General features: G+C 37.9%; 1 protein-coding gene across 3 annotated transcripts in view; it reads right to left on the bottom strand.

Annotated features, from left to right (window-relative positions):
• The window catches only part of LOC135701499 (serine protease inhibitor 28Dc-like), a 72,194-nt gene extending 46,424 nt beyond the window's left edge, over nucleotides 1–25,770 (bottom strand). For all 3 annotated transcript variants that reach the window (XM_065222312.1, XM_065222311.1, XM_065222310.1), the window contains exon 1: nucleotides 25,471–25,770. The gene's annotated coding sequence lies outside the window, so the exon portion shown is untranslated. The remainder of the gene's footprint in view (nucleotides 1–25,470) is intronic.
• Nucleotides 25,771–26,141: the final 371 nt, after the last annotated feature.

Below are 26,141 nucleotides of genomic sequence, written 5' to 3'. Positions count from 1 at the left end.
TTTCAAAGTATAGTACCTAACTTTAGATTGGCCCCGCCTTTGGAAAATGAGCACCAATCATGTTAGGCAGTCCGAATGACCGAAGTAACAATCATGTACCCATCATTTCAAACTGTACATTGGACAATTTTTGATCAATGATTATCTTAAATAAATGAAAGTAAATTTGGATAGATGTTTTTGTATCACATACAATGACAGAAGAGCAATAGTTTGTATCGCTTAACTCGATTTGTTTACATTTGTTACATTGGTCTATTTGAAAAGTGACGCGAGAACTGTCGATCACCAAACCGCCAAAAACTCTAAGAAGGAAAAAGTTAAATTTGTGCGGCGTGCAAGCAGCTGATCGGATCTTCCGTCTAGAGTCGCGGTTCCAGGGCTTCCTTGTGTTGACTCTCACCTGCCGTGAATGCTACCACGTGTCCTTGTGGCACGTCCGTAACCGGCAATCTGCACATCGATGAGCAGAAAAGAGCGCCGACGTTTCACGAAATCCAATCGTGTCGCTGCCAAGAAGGACAAGAACCTTGTAAGTACTAGCCACCTCAGTCAGAAGCAATCCTGAGACTCCCTGACTACAATGGCCTCAGGGTCGGCACGCTTACCGAACTAGGTTTCCGCGTGGCAAGGAATAATTGCACTGGATACAAAAAAACTCCTACAGCACTTCACTTAAAAAAACTACTTATTGTCGGTTTCTACTGACGTCCTTATGCTCCCACTTTCTACTACTCTGACTTGTTTTCTGTGTCCTTCACTTCTTCTTCGGAGCCCCTCACAGTTTCACCACCACGTTTCCTCAATGACTGCTTCGCTCAGCTTCACGTTCCACTTTCTTCACTTTCCTCCTTCGCGCGCGGCTGTATTTCTCTCGCCCTTCTGATGCTGGCTGGGCCTCCGAGTATGTTGACGGACTCGGGTTCGGTGGTTCGTGCCGGAAATGTCCTTATTTGGCTGGGGACTGGCATAGTCTACCGGTACGTCTAACAGGTATATTTCAGCCGTTCTGTATTTAAAATTACAGCGGGGTTCTGACGGACAAACGGTTCACAATAGGACCTTTGAACCAAAATGGTGATTACGGGAATTTACCTGCCTACTCTCCTTCACTTTCCTCTCACTATCTCTCTATCTGATGCCTGCACAGTAATTCTTTCTTATATCTAGGCTTTATCTTGAATGATATCAGAGATTTGAAACTATGGTCGACTATTTAACTCGCAGGTTGTTTGAAAATTGATCGGTGTATGTAGCCAAGAAAGACATTCTTTGACATTTCACTATAACCCAGGCCATTCGGTTTCCATCGCCAGTCATCGTGCCCGTTATGCCGATCATAATAGCCTTTTGGCGCCACCTCTAATGGCCGCTTAACATGCTGTTGTTACTCCATCTGGTGGTGGATTTAGTAGACTTCGGTGGGTGGATGGCTGCGTATTACGGTATGCTGCTCTACTCTGACCTACCAAGGAGTCTTACTGACGGAGAAAACTGCACACTTATACGAAAACTACCTGTATAATCAGCAAAATCAGTAAAGGTTTATTTTGAGACAAAATCAAAGATTTTATGTAATTCAAACTTAATTTACTTCACACTTTAGCATCATAGCTGTAATTCAAATTGTGTAGCGATAAATTCAGTGAAAACTAAGAAATACCACAGACAAACAGTCATAACACTCGCAAGTTGTTCATAGAACAAACATTTAACGACCAATTTAAAAGTACGAAATTGCAATATATTTGACAGTTCCCGCATTTTACTGATCATCCAGCAAACAAAAATGTTTGCTGGATTCACAGTAAATCTTAATTTTGCTAGACTCTGTTCAGCAATTCGTTTTGCTGGAAAGCTGATTCAAAATTTGGTGTGTATGGTCGAACATATGATATTTCGGCTAGTCGTGTTGTCGGATTATCCTAAAGAGAAAACATGTAGTTTTGTTATAATTTAAATTTTCTATAAAAAAGTATTTTCTAGGCGATGATTTCTTCTTTTTAATACATAATAGGGTAACTGATGATGGTTGGACCTATTTAGGCCGGTTTCACACGACGTCAATATTCATGTCGTATTTTTTTTTATGAATTCACCTTTCTTGTTTCTAATTATATTCTACCTTTCTTGTTTCTAATAATAACATAAAAAATTAAATATTATGAACAAATGATTTTATAAAACGTTTTTATTCAGCAACGAATTATGATGTTGGTTGGACCTATACTGATCTTGGTTGGACCTAAAATATGATGATGGTTGGACCTATTTTTGCAAATGCTAGTTTAGCCCATATTTGTTCAAAAACTTTGTTTAGAGCTTATTGGTATCATGAAAAAACCCTTTTTATACAGTTTTTATGAATTTGCTATTTAAAAAAATCAAGAAATTTGAGTTTAACTTCGCTTTTAAAAAAAGTTCACTTTCCACGCATTAATTAATTAATTTATCTTTATTAGGGAGGCTTTCAGCCTGGGGCTGGTTCGCCTCCAAAATTTCCACGCATTAGCTATTCATCGGGGCTCATTTTCTCGGGAATCATTGACCCAATTTGGAAATTTTTTAACGTCAAACTATAGGTTTTGTGGTCCCATTGAAAGCTATTGAATATTTTTGGAATCGGTCAACTGGTTCCAGAGATATGGCCGGAAAAAGTTCCAGGGTACATGGAACATGGACCTAATTTTCACCTATCATGCGACACTTTACATTACTTCCAAATTCGATAACAAGATCAAAAACAAAATTGAGTGCCTTAGACCACATTGGCCACTTCCGGGCCTGTTCTGGGTGCCCCCGGGGAATTTAGGGGCCTAAAATGACAGAATATCAGAACTTAATTCCGGTTTTATAGTTTTTTTTCCACTAGGAGATTTTTTTCGGAAATAAGTTTCAGTTAGCATTTTTTAGTTTGTTAGCATTGTAATTCAAGTTAATTCACACACAGAAGGTGTATGTGAAGTGCTTAATGTAAATTCATATTAACAGATTCTTTCGGCGCTTCCGTGGTAGTTCGGAAATCGGTGGTTACCCTTTCAACCAACCTGACGATGGAATTCCTCCTTTAAATTTACGCCCAACTAGTGACGCAAGGTCTTTAGCAGCTTCCAAGATCTTTTTGGCCGTCTTGGGACTGCCAGAAGCAGCGCACATACAAACTCAATTCGCTAGCTGGTTCTCCAAATCAACACTCAACACTATTTCCCTTCCATATTTCTTGCCGTGGCATCCCTTAATTTTTGCGTCGTTTTCGGAATATTGTACCTTTTCTGTGCCTGATACGCGGTAAGTGATTTATTTCTTACTAAAAGAACAGCCTTTTGAAGATTTTCGACCGTATAACTCTTTTCTTTAGCCATTTTTTCAATCGAAGAAACTGATCACTCGGAAAAAACGAAATCGAATTTCAAATCAGCTGCGCATGAAGGATGTAGACAAACCGAAGCGCACCTAGCGGCCGTATTAGGAACACATAGGTCCAACCATCATCATGCGTAGGTCCAACCATGATCATATTTATCTATTCGAATTTCGTCAATTATTCAAACATTTTAGTGAAACCAATGGATAAATGGCGTACTAACGTGTTGTTTACACCTTAAAGCAGTATTTTACTGGATGAAAATAAAAATAAATGTGAAAAATATTCCCTTTTTGTATGTTTGAAAGTAAGGCATGATGACAAGCTAATGCGTGAAAAGTGAACTGTTTTGAAAACACATTGAAACTCAATTGTTTTGAAGTTTTTTCAATAAAACACCCATGAAAATTGAAGAAAAAGCGTTTTTTATGATAGTAAAGTGATCTTTGAAAATAAAAACTTAGCGAAGATTGACTTAACTAGCGATTGAAAAAAATAGGTCCAACCATCATCAGTTTTTGGATAGGTCCAACCAGAATCAATTACCCTATTCCTGAATAGTAAATAGCTCATTGGCAAACCGCGGATAAATAAACAGCGTTTCATTGATTTTCGGGATAAGTCGAGTAAATCTGATTAAATTGTCAAAGTAGAATGATGTGCCGAGTTTAAATCCTGTATCCCTTCTGGAAGTGATTGAATTAAGTGGTGCTAAATTTGGCGCTGAGATTTATTTTTATTATGATGATTTTTTGTGCGTCGTAGTGCTTAGTCGAAATAAAATGCTATGGTTTCCTAAAGCAGTTTTCTACCGAAAAAATGAGATGCTGCTTGAATAACAGGTGAGCCTATAAAGATAATTTATCAGAAAAAGCTTTGAAATACTATATTTTGTTTATGCTGGAAAAAGCATCGAAAGTTGCTGGTGGCTATTTTCACCATCACAATCCCATTTTTTGATGATCATCATTGATGAAATCTTCTGAGCCTGACTGTAAATTGCCTCTTAAGAATGTCAGGAAAACAAGTAATTTTCTTTGATTTTTTATATCCTTTTCCCAATAAATTTAGAAAAATAAAAACGCGCCGAAAGATTTATGTTATTTCCGTTGCGGGAAGCTTCGCATTAAGTACAACATGGTACAAGTTTGCCACTGTAAAATGTCATAATATGAAAGCTCATAATGATGGAATTTTCTTTATCCTCATCAAAAAGCTCCCAGTGAGAACCTTTTCTTTCTTGGTAAAGTTATTTAAAAGATGTTTCCATTTAGCATACTTTCCTGAATAATGGACAAATGTTAAATTGTCCCTATTTTGAAGCCGGATAAAAATTCAGCTGAAGCTTCTAGCTAACGTCCAATAAGTTTGCTTTCTTCAATAAGTATACTTTTTAAAAAGGTTATTACGAATAGAGTGATGCTTCACATCAATACGAACTCAATTTTTGCAGATGAGCTGTTTGTATTTCGCCATGGGCATTCAACTACTCATCAACTCTTAAGAGTTACCAATTTAATTCGTTCAAGCCAATCTGATGGCTGCTCAAGTGGAGCTGCTCTTCTAGACATAGAAAAAAGCATTTGACAGTGTTTTGCATGAAGGTTTGATTGCTAAATTGAAAAAGTTTGATTTTCCACTTTATATTATGAAATTAGTTCAGAATTATTTAACTGACAGAACATTCTTGGGCCTATATTATATAACATTTTCACTTCGGACCTCCCTGATTTGCCTCAGTATTGTCACAAATCTTTTTTCGCATTTCCGCTAAAGGAAGAAGTCTTCGTGTTATTTGCAGCAGATTGCAGAAGAGTTTAGATATTTTCTCTTCTTATTTACAAAAATGGAAGATTTCTCCCAACGCTTCCAAAACTCAACTTATAATATTTCCACATAAGCCTAGAGCATTCTTTTTGAAACCTAGTAGTAGTAACATAGTCACTAAAAACGGAGTTCCAATTTCTTGGTCAAGTAAAGTGAAATATCTTGGATTAGTACTTGACAAAATTAACTTTTAAAGATTTGAGGGCATTCAAGCCAAATGTAACAAATATATAAAATGTTTGTATCCTCTTATGAACAGGAAATCCAAACTTTGCCTGACGAATAAACTTCTAATATTTAAACAAGAACAGGAAAGAACACTTCAAAGGAAAATAATTAATAATTTCAGGCAAAAGTCGGTGCAATCCTCAATTGCAACGATTAATTCCCTTTGTACTTAGATAAGATTTATTTTAGTGTTTAGTTTTAAGATTTCAATTGTTATACTGACATGCAGGTTTAGAAGACCTGTTTAAAATACTGAATTGCCAAGGCATGGCACTGCATATATCACTACAACATAGTTGCCTGGATTGGTGTGTACTATTCAAGTTTATCAATGTTGACTGAAGATCATCAGATACTAATGAAGCGATAACTGGTTTTCCTTACGTGACGAACGGGGTTGTACTCAAATGAGCTCTTATTTTAGAAGGATGTGATCATGATCCGATTAAGAGTCGGTTGCGCGGTATAATTTAAACCACCCTTGTACTAACAGTTTAGATCTATGTGTAAGGAAAAGTCGGTAAACGGACACAGCAAAAAAAAAATGGATATTTGATGCTCTAGATCGAAAAATCTTCTTAGAATAAATTTAGCCCTGCATACTAACATGAACAATCCTCTTTATTTAGTTTATATTAAAAGACTGCAGTTCTTAATTTAATCTACAAAGATTTGTTTGATTTAAAGCATCAAGTGTCGATCTTTTCTGCTGTGTCAATCTTTACCGACTTTCCCCTACATAGTGACGAAAGTTCATTACAACGTTGCGTAATAATCATCCAAATGGGTGAATCAGGAAATGCATTTATCTCACGTGGTTGTTCCACTACCGATCGGTAAGTAATCCTCCCAACTAATTGTTCGGGCGATACCACCGTGAGTCCCGAAGATTAATGTATGGAAATCCCCGCACAAGACCACTGCTTGGTCAAATTCAGCGAGATTACTACTTACTGGCAGCCACCCTGACACGTCGTGCAATCGTTTTTATCGTTTCCCAGTCTGGGAAACGTAGACCGGTTCTATACTTTTGGAAAATCCACCAATGATCACAAAAGCTGATTTGTCGTTCTCGTTAAGTTTTTAGCATGTTGTCGAGATGTCGGGAACGATGGCCCATTCGGATTTGTTTTGAATTAATTAGAGATCGGTGGGTGGATGAATATTTTTTTCTTAATTGTTACGTGCCAACTGGGACGCATGTCCTCAACTAGGTGTTCTTAGTTGGCAGCTTTTTACGGCACCTCACGGCGAATGAGAATGACCCAAATTTGGGTTTAGTTTACTCATAAATTTCATAAAGTGCAGGAGCTCAGCGATGAGTAAATTTGCCTGAGGTTTTTCCTGGTACGTCCAGGAAAAAAAATTCCGGATATGAGAAAAGTAAAGATTGGATTCACTCAGTCTATTGGTACTACTCCTAGACTGAGAAAAAATTCGTAAATTTTCCTCATTTTCCGGTAGATTTACTCATCGCTGAGTTCCTGCACTTTTGGGGATTATGACTAAACTAAACTCAACTTTGGGTCGTTCTCATTGGCTATGTAGGTCTGTATAAGGACACAGCTCGCATTGACTCCAACTTGCCCTTACTTACTCGGGTTTTTATGTCAAACATAACTGACAAACCTATTTCGACGCAATACGACATTGTTCGATATCTGTGCCATGTACAATTAGTAATACTTGTCCTACTACAACAAAGGTATGTTCATAAACTCACTTGTGTAATTCAGTCAAACGTGCATTGTGGCATGTGCTTTGGCCTAAATTTTGCATGGATTGTTTATGTTCTATCATTTACATCAAAAGTAAAAGTATACTAAGGAAGTCTAGAACATTTCTCTTCTTAAAGGCTTGTGTAAAATGAACCTGGAATCGAATCCAACTGAATGACCATGTCCTTGCAATTAGTGGGAATGCACAGTAGGGCGGCTTCATACAAAATGCGGCCGTAATTATTTTTTTTAAAGATTTTTGGTTGTAAATGTATTTGAAACATTGAAAAATGCTATATTTAAACAAGGTTTCAGGTAAAAAATGTAGCATTTGGATAGACACGGATTAAGCAATTTTTTTGCAGTTTTCTCAAGGTTCTTTAACAGATTTTTTTTATAGGTTAGGAAGGAAAACTAAAAAGCCTTTTGTAAACAATCTACTCTTACAATTTGTAGCATGAACAGGAAATCTGGAGCTGCGGTTCATGAGTTCCAATCCTAATATAATCCTTTGTTTAAATTTGTTCCTAGGGTTTTTAAATTTTATTCAGTTCATAATGTTTACAAATCAAATTAATTATTTGTATCGAATTCTTCTTAATCATCATCATCACTGGTTGATTCTTCTTCTTCTTCTTCATCACCATCCCCATCTTCTCCTTCTCCTTCTTCTTATTATTCTTCTTCTCATTCTTCTTCTTCTTAAGTTTCTTCCAGGGTTACTTCCACTCACTTGCTATAAAAAAATGTTTTTCAGAATTATGAAATCATGAAATAGTATAATGCTAATTAGTACTTTTAAGTTACAAGAAGAGATCATTAAGTATATGTTTGACAAATAAAATCTGTCAATATTGCTTTCAGTGCGTCACAATCAGCGATTTTACGACTCGTGAGCGCTCACTCTGAGTGAACGCTCACGAATCATAAGATCGCTGATTGTGACGCTCTGAAAGCGGCATTGACAGGTTTTATCAGTTAAACACATACTTTCCACCCTCCTCTTGTTACTTACAAGTACTACATATTATTATACCATCTAATGATTTCATAATTCCGAAAAATATTTTTTTATAGCAAGTGAGTCGAAGCAATCCTGGTTTCTTCTCCTTCTTCTTTTATCATGTCCATTACATTTTGAGGCAATTCCCTTTGGTGTTTTTCTTAGGCGTATTGAGACTAGATATAATTAGATCTGATGAAACTATCATCTGGTTGAATATATCGGTGTTTGTAGCTACTCTACTAGTTTTCCTATTGAAGTTTTCCTTGTAATTTTTTATGTTCTTGTTCCTGACTTCCTGAGCCTCTTCTGACCAGTGATGCAAAATATCATGACACTCACGTGACACTCGTCCACTCATCAACCGGCTATCATTGACAGAACGTTTTGTCACGCAGTGAGAGGTACCCGAGCAAAGTCGGTTGACAAAATGAAAGCAAATCGATATTAAAGTTTGCAGTTCCTTTCATAATGAAAACTCATTTTGATTTCAATTGTCGCGACAGAAGTCTGATATCATATTGTGCTTTCATTATGCAGTCAAGACTTTTTAAATCAAAGCAACTTAACTTGAAGTTCTGCTGTTAATTTTTTGTTTAAAATTTGATTTAAGTTCATCTGTCGTTGAACGAACGATTATTGTTTATTTGTTTTGTTTAACACATTTTAGGTCATTCGTGATTAGCCCGAGGTGACATTTGAGCTCAAATCTTCCAGCGTGAGAAGCATGGATGCTAACCATTTACGACAGGCTCGTATTCAGTCAAACATTATGAATGCAAAATCAGTAATCAAATTGATTTCATTGAAAGCAGAATTAGTTTTCCGTTTGATTCAACAGTGTAAAATGTTGCTCTCATTTTTGCTGTGTTAACCGTTAAGTCAACCAAAATGAGATCAAATGGAGTATTCAAAATAAGTTACATCATAAAAGCAATCTCTAACTTTGCTCGGGTAGAGCAATAGCAAACAACACTCACCAGTAATGGTAGCTACTCACAAGCAAAACGTTACACTCGCTGCTGATGATGAAAAGCACAACGAAAACAGTGAAGACCTCTGCAGTACGATGATGAGAAAAAGGGAAACGATAGAAAAAAATGAAAACAAACCCTACGCATTCCAAGTTCGAATCGGCACGCGTGACTGTGTGAGTTACAAACAAAGCAGGCAACATTAAACGGAAGCTGTTGGGCTCACTCACCAACACACTCACATAAGCAAGCAAAGAAGCATCTGCTTCAAAACGAGTACAGATGAGTGTCGTGATTGGCGGGAATGACCAGATCCGAGATGGTTTTATCACAGGTGGGCAGGAGCTCACGGTCTCCCAGTGTTGGTGAGTTCATTGCCGTTAATGTTCACGAAAGTTCACTATTTTGCCATACAGAATTTCAAACAAAACATTTTATGGGTGGATTTGGACAGTTTTTGACCTGTTTCATACGACCGGAAGGTGTTGACGAGGCTCGGTAGCTCAGTGGTTACCGTTTCTGCTTACTGAGCAGAAGGTCGGGAGTTCAATCCCAGGCCCGTCCCCTTCCTTTCAATTTTTCACTTTGCCTTATTCTATACCCACTAGATTTTAATGAAAACAAATTCTTCTTTAACACCGATCGCATCACTTACCACAGTGTGGGTCCTGATCTAAAAATAGAAATTGGATGAGTGCGCGCGCGTGTGTGTGTGTGTGTGTGTTTGTGTATTATAATCGCTCTACCAAAAAACGATCCCTGCGTGTGCGTGCAACCTTTCCCCACATCCAACATCCCAGTGATTTCTCGTGGAAGCGCAGAGGATTTCTCGGTTTCCTTCACAGCGAGTACCACGTCAACACATTCCTTCCCATTCCCTAGTTGACCTGCATTCGGACACGGCCGGCGCTGGTATTGCTAAATATTAGATCTCCAGTTCTTACACATTGAGGATGAATGTTAGTCCCAAACATCATCTGTTGGTTCTCTGTGTAATTGCAGCTGATCTGGTAATAACAGAGCAGCAACCGTGGGCGGTCAATCTGATTTGATCTGATTTGATTTTCATACGACCGGAAGGTGTATACTGGTGGCGTTGAACATTGTTCTCCAGTACACAACGAAAGCCTGCCTGCAAGCAGCGAGCTGCAGCCTACATGAGTATTCATAGAAGGAGGAAAAAGCCGCGGATCGGAATCAGTAGCTCTTCGTCAGTCGCTGTGGGCCATCTATGTCAAGCGCGTCCAACTAAAGAGTATAAACAAAGAGAACCCCGCTCAAATTCCTATTCCTACACAAATCACAAGCTCCTGATGCAGTTAACAAATAAGATTTATTATATAAGACCACGTAGTCCCTAGGCGGGAAATATCACAGGTGGGCAGGAAATCACAGTCTCCCAGTGTTGGTGAGTTCTTTGCCGTTAATGTTCACGAAAAGTTCACTATTGTGCCGTACATAAATTCAAAACAAAAAATTTTGTGGGCGGATTCGGACAGTTTTTGACCTGCTTCATACGACCGGAAGGTGCATGCTGGTCACAAATGCCGTGCCAAACTGATTTTCAACGCAATTCATCAACCTTCGACCTTTGATTGAAATTATAAATCGTTTCTAAATAGCAACATTGTGGAAATTTAGCATTCAAAATTGCATTGATGACTTTACCATCAACCATCGTTAGGTACAGTTTTATAGCAAACGGTTGTCTTTCCCTTTCACTTTCAATTTAAAATTTTGCAACGAGTTGATTTCGTCTTTCATTCTGTCGTACTCTGCAAGAGTAACATAGGAGGTTTCTTTAGCAAACTGCATATTAATCGATGTACAAAACATTACTCCAAAGAATTCGAAGATAATTTTACATTCTCAATGAAACGATAGAAGTGAGTAAAATATTGGAATCGTCCAATTCATTGTTCAAGGACTTTTGTTTATACTGCTGTAATTACGAAGTACCGTCGAAACCCCGCTTCATAGAAATTTTGTTCTTCTTCCGGAAGTTCTTCAAATTTACGGGAAAGTAAAATGGGAAATCTTTCAAAAGTTTTGTGTAGTAATGACTGCAGACTTACTCTCATACTCAGTAGTAAAAATTGATGTTCTTTTGCTTGTTATAGGGGAAATGACGGCTTCGGCATGCCAGACTATTTTCGGCAACCCAAATTGAAACACTATTTTCACTGGATTTTCTTCCGAAAACACTTCGCTGAATGCATGCAAACGATTCTTTATGCTTTCAGCTTCAATTTGACTATATTTTTACCACTGAGAAAAAGCCATCTAGCAAGGTTTTCTTGAAATGAAACACACGCACTACAAATTGTAGCTGATTTCGAGTTGCCGATAATAGAACAGCAGATTTACATGCAGTTCAAATGGAACGGTTGCCTATGAAAAACTGGTTGCCGACAATACTCGCTCTCACTAGAGAAGATTGGAGCTTTGTAAAAGCGTTTCAAAACAGTTTTTGACAATTCTTTCGACTGAAATTGTTAGAGCAGCTGGCAGCAGAAGATTGTAAACAAACCAATACTGCATATGTGTGCATTCCTTCCTGTGCAAAAGGCTATAGAAAGAAGGTCGCTACTTAGGTTGCCGAGAATACGTAAATTCCCCTATCTGAATAAAAAATAAAAATTAAATTCTGACTGTAATCAAATTACAAATAAAGAAAACTGGAAATACGATGGATATGTGTCCTTTACCGGTTCGCGAATAACTGCTCTGGCAGCTTGAATCAAAATCATTGACATTTGGTCCTCTTCTACATTCGTTTGTATGATCACTTTTGCAAATAATTTCTAAATCATTGATCCACGACTGGCATTTTTTAAAGAAGGAATCCCACAAGCAAATCGGATGTCGAAAGCGCGTAAACAATGGGACGCAACCCGTTCTACAGTACTTTCCGAAACATATCCATTGCTTTTGGTTGCCTGCCCAAAAAGGTAAATACAGAGCAAATCATGTCTTTCCACATATTTGACTTACCACGAGATTCCAATTCCATTTCTTTTTCTTGAGCGAATACACTTTCAAGTACCACCGTTCCACAATCTGGATTATACGCAGTTTTGCACTTACTAAGATGGTATGTAGATTTAATTGTATGATCAATAATTAGAAAATTATTCCTCTGTCACATCTGTTCTCAGTTTCAGCTCGAATGCCACCCAACCTAACCTCAAACTAACAAGCCCACTCGTTAGCAGTATGTCATCTAGGAACTTCAACTGTGGTTTTTTTGCTGAAAGATGATTGTAACGCTTCTTGTGAATTACATTAAAATATTTAAAATCAAACTTAACAAAGACAATCTTTAAAATGAACTAATTAGCAATTATTTGTGAGATATTCTGAAAGAGGAGAACAAATCCAATCAAATGGAAATAATTTCATGGATACGCAACGATACGCAAAAAGTTGCAGCATGTTAAACATAAAATATAGAGCTTTGAACGCATAAAAATGAACAAAACAGACAGATTGAGGAGCAACGGAACCTTTCAGAACCTTAATAATTATTATAAAATTTACGTTCATGTCGTTCTCTTTCGAGGAAGATACAGTACAAACTAAAATTAATGTCTGTTCAGAGATATTAGATGTTTTTGATGTATGTGCAAAATAAAAATAATATAAGATAGAAACCCCAAATTGCGCTAATAAACCGTTCATAAGATAATAATCAATTTATGGATAGTAATGAAATTTTGGAACACGGTTATGTACACTTTACTAATTTGCAACATAACAGGCGAAAACAGCACAAAAAAACCCGAATTTATCCACCTATGGTGTGATCAGACCCTTCTTACTTATTCAAGTTTATTTATTTTATTGTCATTATCAGTGACCAAGCCCCCCACCCCCGTGTCATCCAGTGACGCTACGCCACTGCCTGGGGGAACCCGGAATGTATCCGGGTGTAGTCTATTTGGTGGGCTACCAATCACCTTATCATCGTATTTTAATGTGATTTAATGGGTTTTAATTCAATTCATATTCAAGCAACTTCCCCGGGGTACCCGGAACATGTCCAAGTGTGTCCAATGTGGTCTGGAACACTTAACACGGCTTGCATTGATCTTATTTTTGAATTATGTAGTAATTTGATGTGTCGTTTGATGGTTTTGATACGTTTTCCGTTAAATCCAGCGTGAAGGCCCATATTCACCGGATCTTATTCCGGCCATATCTCCGGAACCGGTTCACCGATTCCAAAACCGTTCTATAACGTTCAATGGGACCCCAAGACCTATCATTTGGCGCCGAGTTTGTCCAAATCGGTTGAGCGGTTGCTGAGAAACGTGAGCGCATTCATTTCGTTACATACACACACACATACACACACACACACACACACAGACATGTTCCGATCTCGTCGAGCTGAGTCGAATGGTATATGACACTCGGCCCTCCGGGCCTCGGATCGATAGTCGGTTTTTCAAGTGATATCTATACCCTTCTTTGTAAGAAGGGTAAAAATTTCGAATTATAACCGGCCTCCAACCAACTGTGGGATGGGAAGGAGTGTTATTTGAGTGCGTGCGTAATAGTGAAGCAGAGGACAGTTGTTAATTGAGAGCTTTCTGAGCTTTCTCCATTTTGCATCCATAAATAGATGGCAAGCACAACCTTACTTGGACGCGGTGATTGCAACCCGGAACTCAAATTACGTCACTTTGCACTTTATTATTGTGATTATGCATAAAACAGATATTTTTCAATCATAAATAAATTTCCCTCTCAAGAACGGCGCCGGTGGTGTAGTGGTAAGCGTGATTACCTCTCACCCCAGCAGGCCTGGGTTCAATCCCAGACGGCGCCGCCGGGATGTTCTGAGGCATAACATCTCTAATCACGCCTTCCTTCGGATGGGAAGTAAAGCCGTTGGTCCCCGGTTCATGAGTTGATGGTTCGATAGGTAGGGTCCAGGTGTGGGAGCTGCCTTCCTGGCACGTCGGTAGCATTGGTGCTCAGCACGGAAAACAAGATCGACGGAAAAAAACAAACCAAAGGAAAAAAAAAAAAAAAAAAAAAAATCATAAATAAATTTCCCTCATGCCCCAGAACGGAAATTGAAATGCGAATGACTCTGCTAATCAAAAAGTGATACAGCAAGCAATGTACTCCAATTTACTTGTACTCAGACGTATGGAGAATTTCTAAAAACTGCAGGAACTCAGCGCTTTGTCAGAAATGGAAAGTAATCTTCTTCCCTTTTTGTCATGAAAAATTGTATTTGCAATATTGCTCGCTCGGGCCGCTAGAAGGAAACGACCAAATTGTTGGCAAGCTGCTTCAAGAAGATGATACACGTGTGTTAATGGGATTTTTTGTTATGTTTTATCTCGATTCCAACAAAGCAGGTGAGCAATATACCAATACCCTTCTACAACTCCGATCAAACTATATTACAGAGAGTTTATCGTGGTAGTAGTAGCATGCATTTTTTGTTTATCGTTGGTTGCTTTATGTGCTTGGATGGTGCCTTTTTTTACCGCAGGCAAAATCGTTCTATTAAGTGCAGGCTGAGGAGCCTAAACTTCTGTTAAGTTATTAAAAAACCTTTCTGAGGTACTCCCTGAGTCTTGATCAACAACTATGTTTCCCATTCATCTATGAATTTCTTCTTTGATACTCAGGAAATTTCCCTAACATTTGCAAGACTTCACTGAAGTTCTCTTAAGGACAAGATTGGCGGAATCCTTCAACTTAACGTTTTGAGGGGCACTAATCTCAACATAATCCGTGATGGACATACCGACAGTCAAATCGAACACATCTGCATCAACCCAAAACGGAGACGGAGCCTCCTAGCCGTCCAGAATAAATGCAGAGCCGACATCGCATCTGATCATCACCAGTCGGCGAGGTCCGGCTACGCATTGCGAGGATCCAGCAGCGGGAGGAGAGACTCGAGTGGCGATTCAACACATGCCGAGTTGAAGATTCAACAGTGAAGAGTGATGAGATAAATGAAGATGAGTGAAAAGCATTTAAAATCAAGGACACTTGAAAAAAAAAACATCATCCAAAATGGCCGAATTTTAGCATAACTACGAATCAATGGCCATGACAAACAATTATGCAATGTTTTTCCGATTCGTCATTTAGCGTGGAACTGTTCTAAAGTAAAACAAAAGCCGATATGGAGCGGATGAGAACCACAAGAGCCAAGAACGAAGCTCGTCAAACGGTATCCGGCTCAAGAGTAGGAATTAAGGCGCTCTTGTAGACAGAACAAGGGAGCGCAGGGAAACTCCTTGGCTGACAAAGAAGAGAAAACGAGTTTGGCGAATGTCTACGGATCATATAAATTAAAAAAATAATATATATGGACGATTGTCTACGCGGAGGACAGTTCTGAAATATCTCAAAGAAAAACACTTATCATGTTCATAAAAAACTAGGGTTATGATTCATGAGCAATCCTCATGAACATTCTCAGGGTTTGCACGATATCCTCAGCAACGGAGCACATGCCTAAAGCACCATTAAACGTCAACTTTCATGAGATGTTCTCAGGTTCTCCAAATCCAAGTCCAAGTTCAGATCATTCCATCCCCAAGAATCAACCACGAGAGATAATGTCCCTTGCAACTACACATGTACAAGCAGATTCATACAATTTAAGCACAACATTTAGGATTCATGTCTATGCATATTAGATGCTCTAAGTTTTCCAAACCGTCATAGAGTTCAGATTAACTGATCTACTTGAACAATCACGACTGGCACGTGTAATGTCCCTAGCAACGATATTGACATTGCGGTCATTGTCTCAGCCGTGGTGGATCTAATAGATTTGTTTTGATCTTAGTCTCTATAAATCTAATTTTGGGTTATCCCAATGGGGCCTCATATAGCCTAGCCGATTAAAGGACGATTACACCAACCCGGAGGTGGTGGGTTCGATTCCTATTCCAGTTGAGGAAATTTCTCAGATTGAACATTTTCTCAACTTCCCTGGGCATTAGACTGGTGCAAAATTTGACATTTTCGCTACACAGTGCCCAAGCGGCTCCAAATCGGGTCTAGATTAACCTCCCAAGGTTTGAACTGATTTGCTAAGAAACTGACTGGGCACAAACCATTTGAAGTTTATATGGAAATTACTATGGATAAACCAAACTTTTTCTTCGTAGTATTCTATCCTTCTTCCATATTGTACCGTTAAAATTGTCTATAACTATTCCTATGGATAATTTTCTCAGCTACAACTTTGCGGAATATTGTTTTTCAGCCAAACAAGCCAAACATCAAATTAAATAGTTATTAATTGTTTAGGAGATTGATAATATTATGGCATGATAAAGCAACTCTTTTGTGGGCAACACTGTATTCTGCAGTGTGACATAGTTGTCATGCTGTTTTAGCTCTGTTCTACGCGCCAGAAACACCAATGTTGCCTACTGAGCAGTTGATTGAGCATAATCATAAGACAATAGTGACTTGAATCATTAATAAATTTTGATCCTTTCATTTTATCGAAAAAATTTCAATTGTTACAACAGAGTAATAGTGTTAATTATTAGATAGATATGAATACAAAATTTGGTTTTCCCATAGTAATTTCGATATAAACTTCAAATGGTTTGTGTCAAGTCAGTTTTTAACTAAATGACTTCAAATTTTGGAAGGCTAATCGGGAACCAAATTGGAACCGTTTGAACACTGTGGAGCGAAAATTTCAAATTTTGCATCAGTCTACTGGGCATAGACCATCATTGGGCTTGCCAAACAATATAAAATTTCATGGATTGGTTTACAAAGAAAGCTCTTAATTAATAACTGTGGAACTGTGCAACTTGCGGCTCGTGTAAGAGCGTCAACGCCAAGTAGAAGAAGACGGATATTCCGAGGTGGAGGCCTATTTTCAACTGCAAAAAAAGTCCGTTTCGTCACATTTCAAATATTTCAATCTGCACATTGAATTTTTGTATCCTCTTGGGTTTACCCACGAGGTAAAGAACCGGTTTCAGCTCCTAAGAGTCAGTTGGTGCAGTAGATCACAACCAAGGTTGTTCGATTAGTAATCGTCTCGGGGAAATACTAAGCGAGGTCCAGATCATCCTTCCAAAATTTTACCTCATATGGAAAATGACCACCAGCTGGTCTTAAAACAGATCATGACCTCAACCAGGGTTCTACTTCTTTCTTCTTTTGCTTTATTATAGAGACCAGGGTTGTTAATGACGTTAACGTCGTTAACGTCAGCGTTAACGGCTGCAATGCAAATCATGTTAACGTCATTAACAAACCTGACCTCGACAAACGTGACCATTAAGGTGAATCGAGGCCCAAGCGCAATGACTGCGGAAGCGGATTGAAAGCTAGTTAGAACCAAATCGACTTCGGTTAGGCATCTTGATGTAATTTGTGACAACCGTCAAACTTTCCATTTCCGTTACGCTTCCGCCCACATTGCGTTTGGGCCTTCACTGTTCTATCAATTTGTATAGAAGTTCACAACAACTGTGCCAAATTTGAAGGGATTTGGATGCAATCTGTATTTGCGACATCATTTTAAAATTTTTATGGGAAAATGCATGGGAAACGACCGTTTATATCTGAGATATAGATTCGACAACTGAGCAGTTTTACGCACGAATAGATTTTATTTTTCCCTCACTGAATTCCATGAAACTTCGCATAATTGTTCACTAGGGGCAATGAACCAAGTTTGTTCCGGAATTCAACCACTTTGACAGTTGCATAATTTTTAAAAATGTATTTTTTATATTTTTCAGTAAATCATAGCACGAAATCGGCTCATCTAATCGAAAGAATCTCTCAGACAAAGTTGTTGGAAACTAGATTACCTTTTCAGAAAAAAAGACACACTAATAAAATTACAAATTTCCGACAACAATTTATAAAAACAACTGTTAAAACCAAACATTTTCAAGATTTTTAAATTTATTTTCAAGCTTATTGCGCATTTTGCACCAAATTAGACTCCTGTGCAAAAAATAATTGCACAGTAATATTTTCGCATATGCCAGAAAATTTAAAAATCGACCTATTTGAAAGCAGCAACAGCTTAAGAACATTACTAGCAAGCTACACTGTTGAATTAAAGCTCTAGAAAGCATTAAGAAGCTCCATATTTAACTTTTATGACCAGTGCGAAAATATTACTGTGTACTTATTTTTAGCGCAGGAGTCTAATCAGGTGTGAAATCCGCAATATCAAAAATGACAACTTTTCAGATGTGTGAACTTAACGGATTGAAGCGTCCAAATTCATAGAACATCAACTTTTAGTGACCATTTTGAACTTTTCTTTAACATTGAATTTATGTGCTTTGTGCATAGAAAACGATTTTCTATGTTTTTGGCATAAAAATAAGATACATTATATGTGGAAATAAGTTAAAAAAATTATAAAAGTTTATAAAAATTAAAAAAAAATATATTGTTTCACGATTACGGTAAACTTTTAAGTGTCCGTCTTGTCAATTGCAGAAAAAATAGCATTTTTTATTAGCTTAAACATCTCTTTAAAAATCTAAATTTTGTTGTTGTTGCGCTTTATTTTGGTACTGAAGTTTATAACATTTTTTTCATTAATTTTACGAAAATTTGGGTTAATTTGTTCCGAAAAAGCTATCTAGTATCGTATAAATTTGGCTCATATGGACAAAATCTATCTTTGGGAACAGAGTTTAGTTCAGAATTCACGCACCAGGCGGTGCTAGGTATAACATGAATTTTGAATTGTTTGCTCTAATTAAACACCTTTGCTAGATAGAAAGTTCCCGTCTTCGGCAAAATTGTTCAGATGGATAAAACCTATTTTATAATAGAGAGTTCAGTTCAGAATTAACTCACTAGGTGGCGCTAGTGTGACAATAGTTTTTCATTGTTTGCCCTAATTTAACATACTTGCTAGAAGATTTTCAGGTTCGGTAAAGTTGTTCAGATGGACAAGACTTACCCTAGACTATTAATGAACAAAGGTGACTGATATCTAGGCAAGCTATAAAGTGAAACCAAAAAAACTCGAAACAACGTGATTCAATAGTACGATCTGCTGAGTCAGTTCTGTGCTAAACTGTCAACCATATAAAAGGTGCAGTCTATCTGAACAACTTTGCCCAAGATGGGATGCCTAGTCAAGTTGTTTTTTTTTTTGTTTAAATCTAATCAAATCTATTTTAATACAAACGCAGCCAGTGCGAAAAAGCATCCTGCAAAATGATTAGGTTAGATAAGATCTAGTCATTTTTCTTGTCAACATTGATGTTTGCAGCGTATCTGAGATATGACACTAACATCAATACGGCCAGGCCTACTACGTTGCATTTGCCGCAAAGATGATTTTGTGAAAGGATTCGAGTTTAAATAAACCGTGGAGGCACCATATTCGAAGCAGTTACTTATGGGGTGGAAGGATGTGTGGACATACCGTACCAAACGCTCCGAGTTAGGTTAAGAGTGAATGTAACAGTAATATGTAATGTAATGAATGATATATAAAATATAGCGTTATGGAAGGATGCCTCCAATGTTAACCAAAAACCCCGATTTCCATTTGACGTTTGTCAGCTGTAAGCTTCTGGCACTTGAAACACTTGAAAGAAGTCCTTCATCAGCAACACGATCGCACCGAAAGATGGGACGTTGAGGGTTTGGTGGCATGGGTGGCATGACAGCGGCTCCAGGCTCCAGACCACAAAAAAGGTATTGTCCATGTGATCAACTTTGCTGAAAACTGTTACCGTTTGTAACGTTTGTTGATGCATTTCTGTATGTTTATCGTATCCAGCATGGCTGTTTGAATTTGTAAAATAATTACCAATCAAATACCCCTAAGTTTAGTACACCACACAACACAAAACAGAACACTACCAACTGGTGGAATAATAAATAGCGGTAAAATCAGTTAAGGTTCTATTTACTTTGATGCATTTTTTTAAAAATAAAAAGCAGTTTTTTTCGACGCCTTTAGATTGCAAAAAGCTTGCGTCATTTTGTGTAAAATATCAAAAGGAATCGAATAGTGCGAGCTTTTTGCAATCTGAAATAATGCGTCGGAAAAAACTGCTTTTGAAATTTTCCAAAAAGCATCAAAGTAAATTGAACCTTAAGTGGACTGAACACGAACAGAAAAGCCGATAATTATCGAATGATAGGGACAAGACATCGCAAAGAGGGGCCTATTCGCTTTTAAACGTTTAGGCGAATCAAGTCGTATTTTCTAAAAAGTGGAAGTTAAAGTTAAAACTATTAATGTTTTTCTGAATATTTACAAATCAGGTAGGCGTTTCGGAATATCCGTGGCAATTCCAGCCATATGGTATGTAGGTGGCTAATGTGTCCCTCCATTGTTTCCTTGATAAGATCCGTTAGTTTGTCGTACTAAGTACGATTGATCGGTGAATTAGTTCGGCCAGATAACACAAACAGGCTTTCCATGGGCAACTTGACCGTTAGAGAGCCAGTTCCGTTCGACGGGTTGGGACAACCTCGGACAGTTCCGTTATATCGATCGTAGTTCACCGAAACCCACCCAGCCCGATTCGTATCCCGATCGTTTTCACACGGTCACAGAATCCCGAGAGGAGCCCTCCAGTACCTCAGTTTACGTACAATAAAGCATGTTTTTTTTCAATTGGCGCATAAACTCAAGCTAATATTGAATCCCGAGCAAGGTCGGGCACACTCAGCTAGTGTTCTATATAGTTTATCTGAGAGAAAACAATTCAAAATTAATGTCCTACTAGCGCCACATGGTGAGTGAATTATGAGCTGAACTTTATACCTTAGGATACAATTGGACAACTTTGCCGAAGACGGAAACCTTCTATCTAGTCCATATCTTAACTTAGGGCAAACAATGAAAAATTATTGCCACACTAGCACCGCCTGGTGATTCAATTCTGAGCTGAACTGTTTACCATAAAATAGATCTTGTCCATCTGAACAATTTTGCCGAAGACGGGAACCTTATGTTAGGGCAAACAATGAATGTCAGACTAGCGCTACCTGGTGAGTGAATTATTAACTAAACTTTTTACCTTAGGCCATTCGCAATGCTGAGTTTCAAAATTGTTGCAAGCTGCTCGACAGGTTTAAAATTTGAAACTGTCAAAAATAAAAATACAACACAATCCGTGCAACGCACAGTTTTCAAAGGTGTTTGGTATTCATCCTTACATATGTGTGCGTGTGCAAATTTTGTTTGCATCGGTGATTTTAGCACGAACGGAGAAGGTGATTCGGATTCAAGAATGTTTGCTGGAACAAAATGATTACAACAACGTAATCCAGCATTAGGTAACGAGTAACCATGCGAACAGGCTCCGGACGATTCTGCTGTCGAAACATGCAGGGTGGTCACTGAACCAGGAAGTCTTGACAAAAATATCCTGAAGGTCTTTGCAATAATTACTGAGACACCTGCTATCATGAGAGGATGTCTGAGAGAAGTTATATGAATGTTGGTCAGTTAAAGATCTTCTGAATAATAGTTGATAATCCATAAGTATTGAAAAATATCCAAATATTTCTTTGAAAATCTGATCTGATCACCTGAAGGTCTTTGGAATAATTTCTGAATTACGTGGTATTATAAGAGAATATCTGAGAGACGCAATTTGAATTGTTGGATGCCTTAAGAATAGTACCTTTTTAACCTGAAGGTATGGAATAATATTCTGAGGATTTAAGGACAACCTGGTATCATAAGATAATATCTGAGAGACGCGATTTGAATTATTGGATAATATATGATCTTCAGAATAATTGATGAGCAAGAAGTATTGAAAAATATCAACAGAAGATTTTGTAGATCTCTAATCACCTGAATATCTTTGGAAAAATTAGAAGTCATCTGGGGTCTTGAGAGATGTCTATGATGTAAAGCAAATTTATTTGCTCGATCAATTTTCCGACTCCGAAAAATTACAGAATATGATTTCGTTTCGTCACCTAGTTTTCCCCTGTCCGTCTGTCATCTATCAGATTATAAGATCGACAAATACATCCATAGTAAATTGAAACAGAGTTCCATTCGTGTTTCAAGCCCGCCCATGAATAAAACAGCATAGTCGACCAGTTGCAAATATGGTGCAAACTAGTGCTCGAATAATGAAACTCCAACTCAGCATTGCAAGGGGTGCGTTTCTGTTCTAGTTACAAATTGAAACAGTCCATATTAAATACAACAGCATTGCGAACGGCCTTCGGATATGTGTTGTCCGTATGAACAACTTTACCGACGACGGAAACCTTCTATCTAGTCAAGGTATCAAGTTAGGGCAAACAATTAATCATATCGTCCGGCCATTTTACACAGAGATGGCGCTGTTCCGCTGGTAGAAAGTGATAAAAATACCCATATAGAGTTTGAGAGAAGTGGGAATATTTCGCTTTCGGTGCATATTCAGGTCAAAAAAAGTGAACGACAACATGAAGAAATTAGTCAGGGACTTTGTTGTTCTGTTTTTTTCCCAGAAATTATTGTAAAATAAGCAACAAATAAATAAAAATGATTTTTACCCATTCAGTTTTACCCGATTTACTACCAGTTCCCAGAGAGCATAAAAATTCAAATTTGAGAAAGAAAATTCTCTCTCACGAGCTCAATCTCTCAACATGCCATGTAGAAATAGAGTACCTGACACTACAAAACATGTCTGGTACCTCTATATATGCATTTGGTTTCACGTTTGTAGCCCCTCATTTTTTTCATATTCTGCACAAAAGATACTTTCTGCCCCGCCCCATACATAAAAATCGGCGGGAAATTTGTGAGGGGTGAGCTATTTTGTGTGCAGCATGTGTTAAAATGGAGGGCCTTTGGATGTTAATCTAAATGCATATATAGAGGTACCATACATGTTTTGCACTGCACTGTCCTCTGTGAACAATTAACGGAAAACAGATTATGTGTAATTTTCGATTCATGTCACCGCAAACAACAGCAGTGACATCTGATGGGAAATGAATGCAGAAGCTTGACAAAATGATTAATTCAAAATGAATGACTTAGATAGGTCTTGAACAACTGATCCCGTCTTCCATCCATATGAGCAGGATCTGTAGATAGCGTTATATAATGTTTATATAAGATAATGCAACTTGATCATTTTCGTTTTAGCGTCATCTAGTAAGCAGATATATTCTGTCATAAACTTTTCATACACACTACTAAAAAGTCATGTAAATTTCGGTTCTCTTAGACCGACACATGTAAGTGGGCCTTTTGACATAAGAATCAGTTGAAAGAGACGAGAAAATCAATTCAATCAAACATTCTCTTCGTCGAGTAGCTGATGTTTCGGTTTGAGAACACTTAATTTTACATGAAATGTTTGTTTACGTTCTATGATTTACGTCCAATATGGATTACGTCTCGTGTAAAAGTAGTTATTTTTAAGTGTGTAGTTTTGAAGTATATTTTAACAATGACCTCTAAGAGATCCACCCTAAAATAAAATTTGATAATTGAAACTGAAAGAAAATTCAATTTACTTTACAAAACATTCAAAATTTCAGAAATCCGTTCCACCTTCGCTGAGATATGATAATTTGAATTTGGGGTCAAATTGACCCTAAGGTAAAGACAACGTAAGTTTTTTGGCAAAGACGAACGGTTAAAATGCCATAAATGGCAAAAGAAAGTCTTAACGGCCTAGGCTATCCAAACTGATTTTAAAATGCAAAATGGCTCTGTTTTAATTTTCGCAATTTTTTAATGATTTGGAGTTCAAGTCGTTTAAACTAGTAAAAACCTGGGAGGAAGAAGCAAATAGCACTCACGGAATTCATTGTATACTTGTTTTTCTTGCCAAGAAAATTTGTGCCATTGAAATCAAATCAAAATAGGCGTAGCAAAATAGCCTTTTTTGCTTTGAGCGTGTAGTGATTGTTTGATATTATTCAGTGTGCAGTGAGAAACTGTACTTTTCTGATAGGTATTTTATCAAACCACTGATGTTTTGACAAATAAATCTTGGTTAATGGTATCTTACACTTACAATATTAATTTGCGTGTATTTTGAATGAATTAAAAATAAACGGTGTCCTATTGAATGAAACAGCTGGAAACGGCAGTTTGTCATAAATTAATTTACGCAAGATTTCAATACCGCCCTATGTATTCTTGTTCTTGTTCAACCGTAATGCATTAATTATGTCACGCTAAATCGAGGAGAAATCCCCCCCCCCTATCGTGACGTTTTTTCCTATACCTAATGCATTGCTTGTCACAAAATCTTAGACCCCCCCTAGAGCGTGACATAATATATGCATCAACCCTTATGCTAGTTCAATTTCATTTTGAGGTATCCCAACATAATTTTAAAATCAGATAAATTTTACTAATATCGTGTAAAATTTATCTGATTTAAAAAAAAAAACATGACCAAGTTCGTGAGCCAGCTGAGGACACCCATAGATTGAGAAAAGCTGTTTCAAGTGAATCACTTTGGCCTGCCTGGCCGCTGGTTCAAGTTACAGAGGCCACCGGTGGAAATGATATGACATTTCAGTTCCAAGTCCTCATGAAACGATTGATTTTTCCAAACAAAAATCTCCGTCGCTCAACATGATTGATTGGCTTTGAGCTAGAACTCTCGTAGCTCCCTAAAAAACGCACAACAGTTGTGAATACTGCTGGTTTCGTTCATCACCAGTGAGCTTATCATCGTCATCAACGCTGTAGCAGCGTCAACAATCGAGAACGAACTGAGCAACATACAAAAACGAATCGCTAATTGCCCAGCAAGGCTCATCAAGCAGTATCAGAATAACCTTCATTTTAGGAAATCCCAGGCACAATTCTATGAACAATCGCGCAATTGGCGATGTTTACCACTTTGGAACATAAAATGTCTGTTTACAAGTCGCTCACTGACCCATCTGTTAACGAGGTCAAATGTGTTCACGGTCTTCTTTATCGAAGGGTGTGCAAAGCCACCCATACTAACCCACTCTCCAACATGAATAAAGGCCAAACTGGTTCCGATGCGACGATCATTCACAGTAAATTTGCAAACTATATCAGCGTTAGGAGGGGTTTCACGGGAGTAACAAAACTTTCCAAAATCACAAATGTTATTTCCTTCGATAACCCTGACACGAGGCGATAAGGAACGTATATTTGTTTGCCACTTTCATCCATCCTGGTTTGTTGTACAGTGCGATTAGCTTCCACTGGATGAGCTTTGACGAAGAATGGCTGATGATTGTGACTAGGAAAGTCACCATTGCCGTCGCTTTCCGATGTCATTATCACTAATCCGCTGTTGATTTTACGTTGGTTCTGCTCACTAACTACAATCTTTCAATCATTTTGCAGTATATTAGCATTGATGCTGCTGTTGTCGTATCAATTACCTTGAATATTTTATGCACAGAATATAAAACAGAATCGTCGAATCCAATCCAATGCACAAAGAATGAATCACACTGGGCCAGTAGAATCAGGTTTCAAATAATGCCCCAACACACCATACAGAGTAGCACACTATCTTTGTCCACTTCGTCCGCAGGTTCTTCAACTCAGGGGGTGGAATCTTCCTCCAACGTAACACACCTAGCAGGTCTTAAAGATCGTTCCTAGCAGCACTGTTATACCTCGCGTGACCACTCGCGAACATTGTATCCGGAGAACTGAAAACTCGTTCCGCTCGGCAAGTGGTTTTTAACTCTCGACTCGATGGTGCGATCTTCCGAAAGCCGGCGAACGATTATTTGTTTACCAGCGATCGTGTTGGTGTTCGGCTTGGGTTTGGGTTGGCGGATGGGTAGATTAATGGCAGCAGAGGATTTCCAGGCCAAATAGCAAAAAAAAAAAAATCGGACTCAACCTTCTCCGATTTGCATGGAAATGTGCATCATTCTCGCTCATTTTGACCAATGTAACATATCCACCATTTTGAGAAAATCGAAGTTGAAGTTCGACAGATTATTATTTTAACTGTTTAGAAACAATACATGTTGCAATACTATTTTTAATATAGTCAGTGAATCAAAACGTTGAAAATTCAGTACAAACGGTAAAATAA

This window comes from Ochlerotatus camptorhynchus, unplaced genomic scaffold (assembly GCF_037179485.1).
Source record: "Ochlerotatus camptorhynchus isolate MF236.1 unplaced genomic scaffold, CSIRO-AGI_Acam_v1.1 ptg000165l, whole genome shotgun sequence".
Classification (NCBI taxonomy): Eukaryota; Metazoa; Arthropoda; class Insecta; order Diptera; family Culicidae; genus Ochlerotatus; species Ochlerotatus camptorhynchus.
The sequence above is the reverse complement of the archived record's forward strand: the minus strand, read 5'-3'. Positions and strand labels throughout refer to the sequence as shown.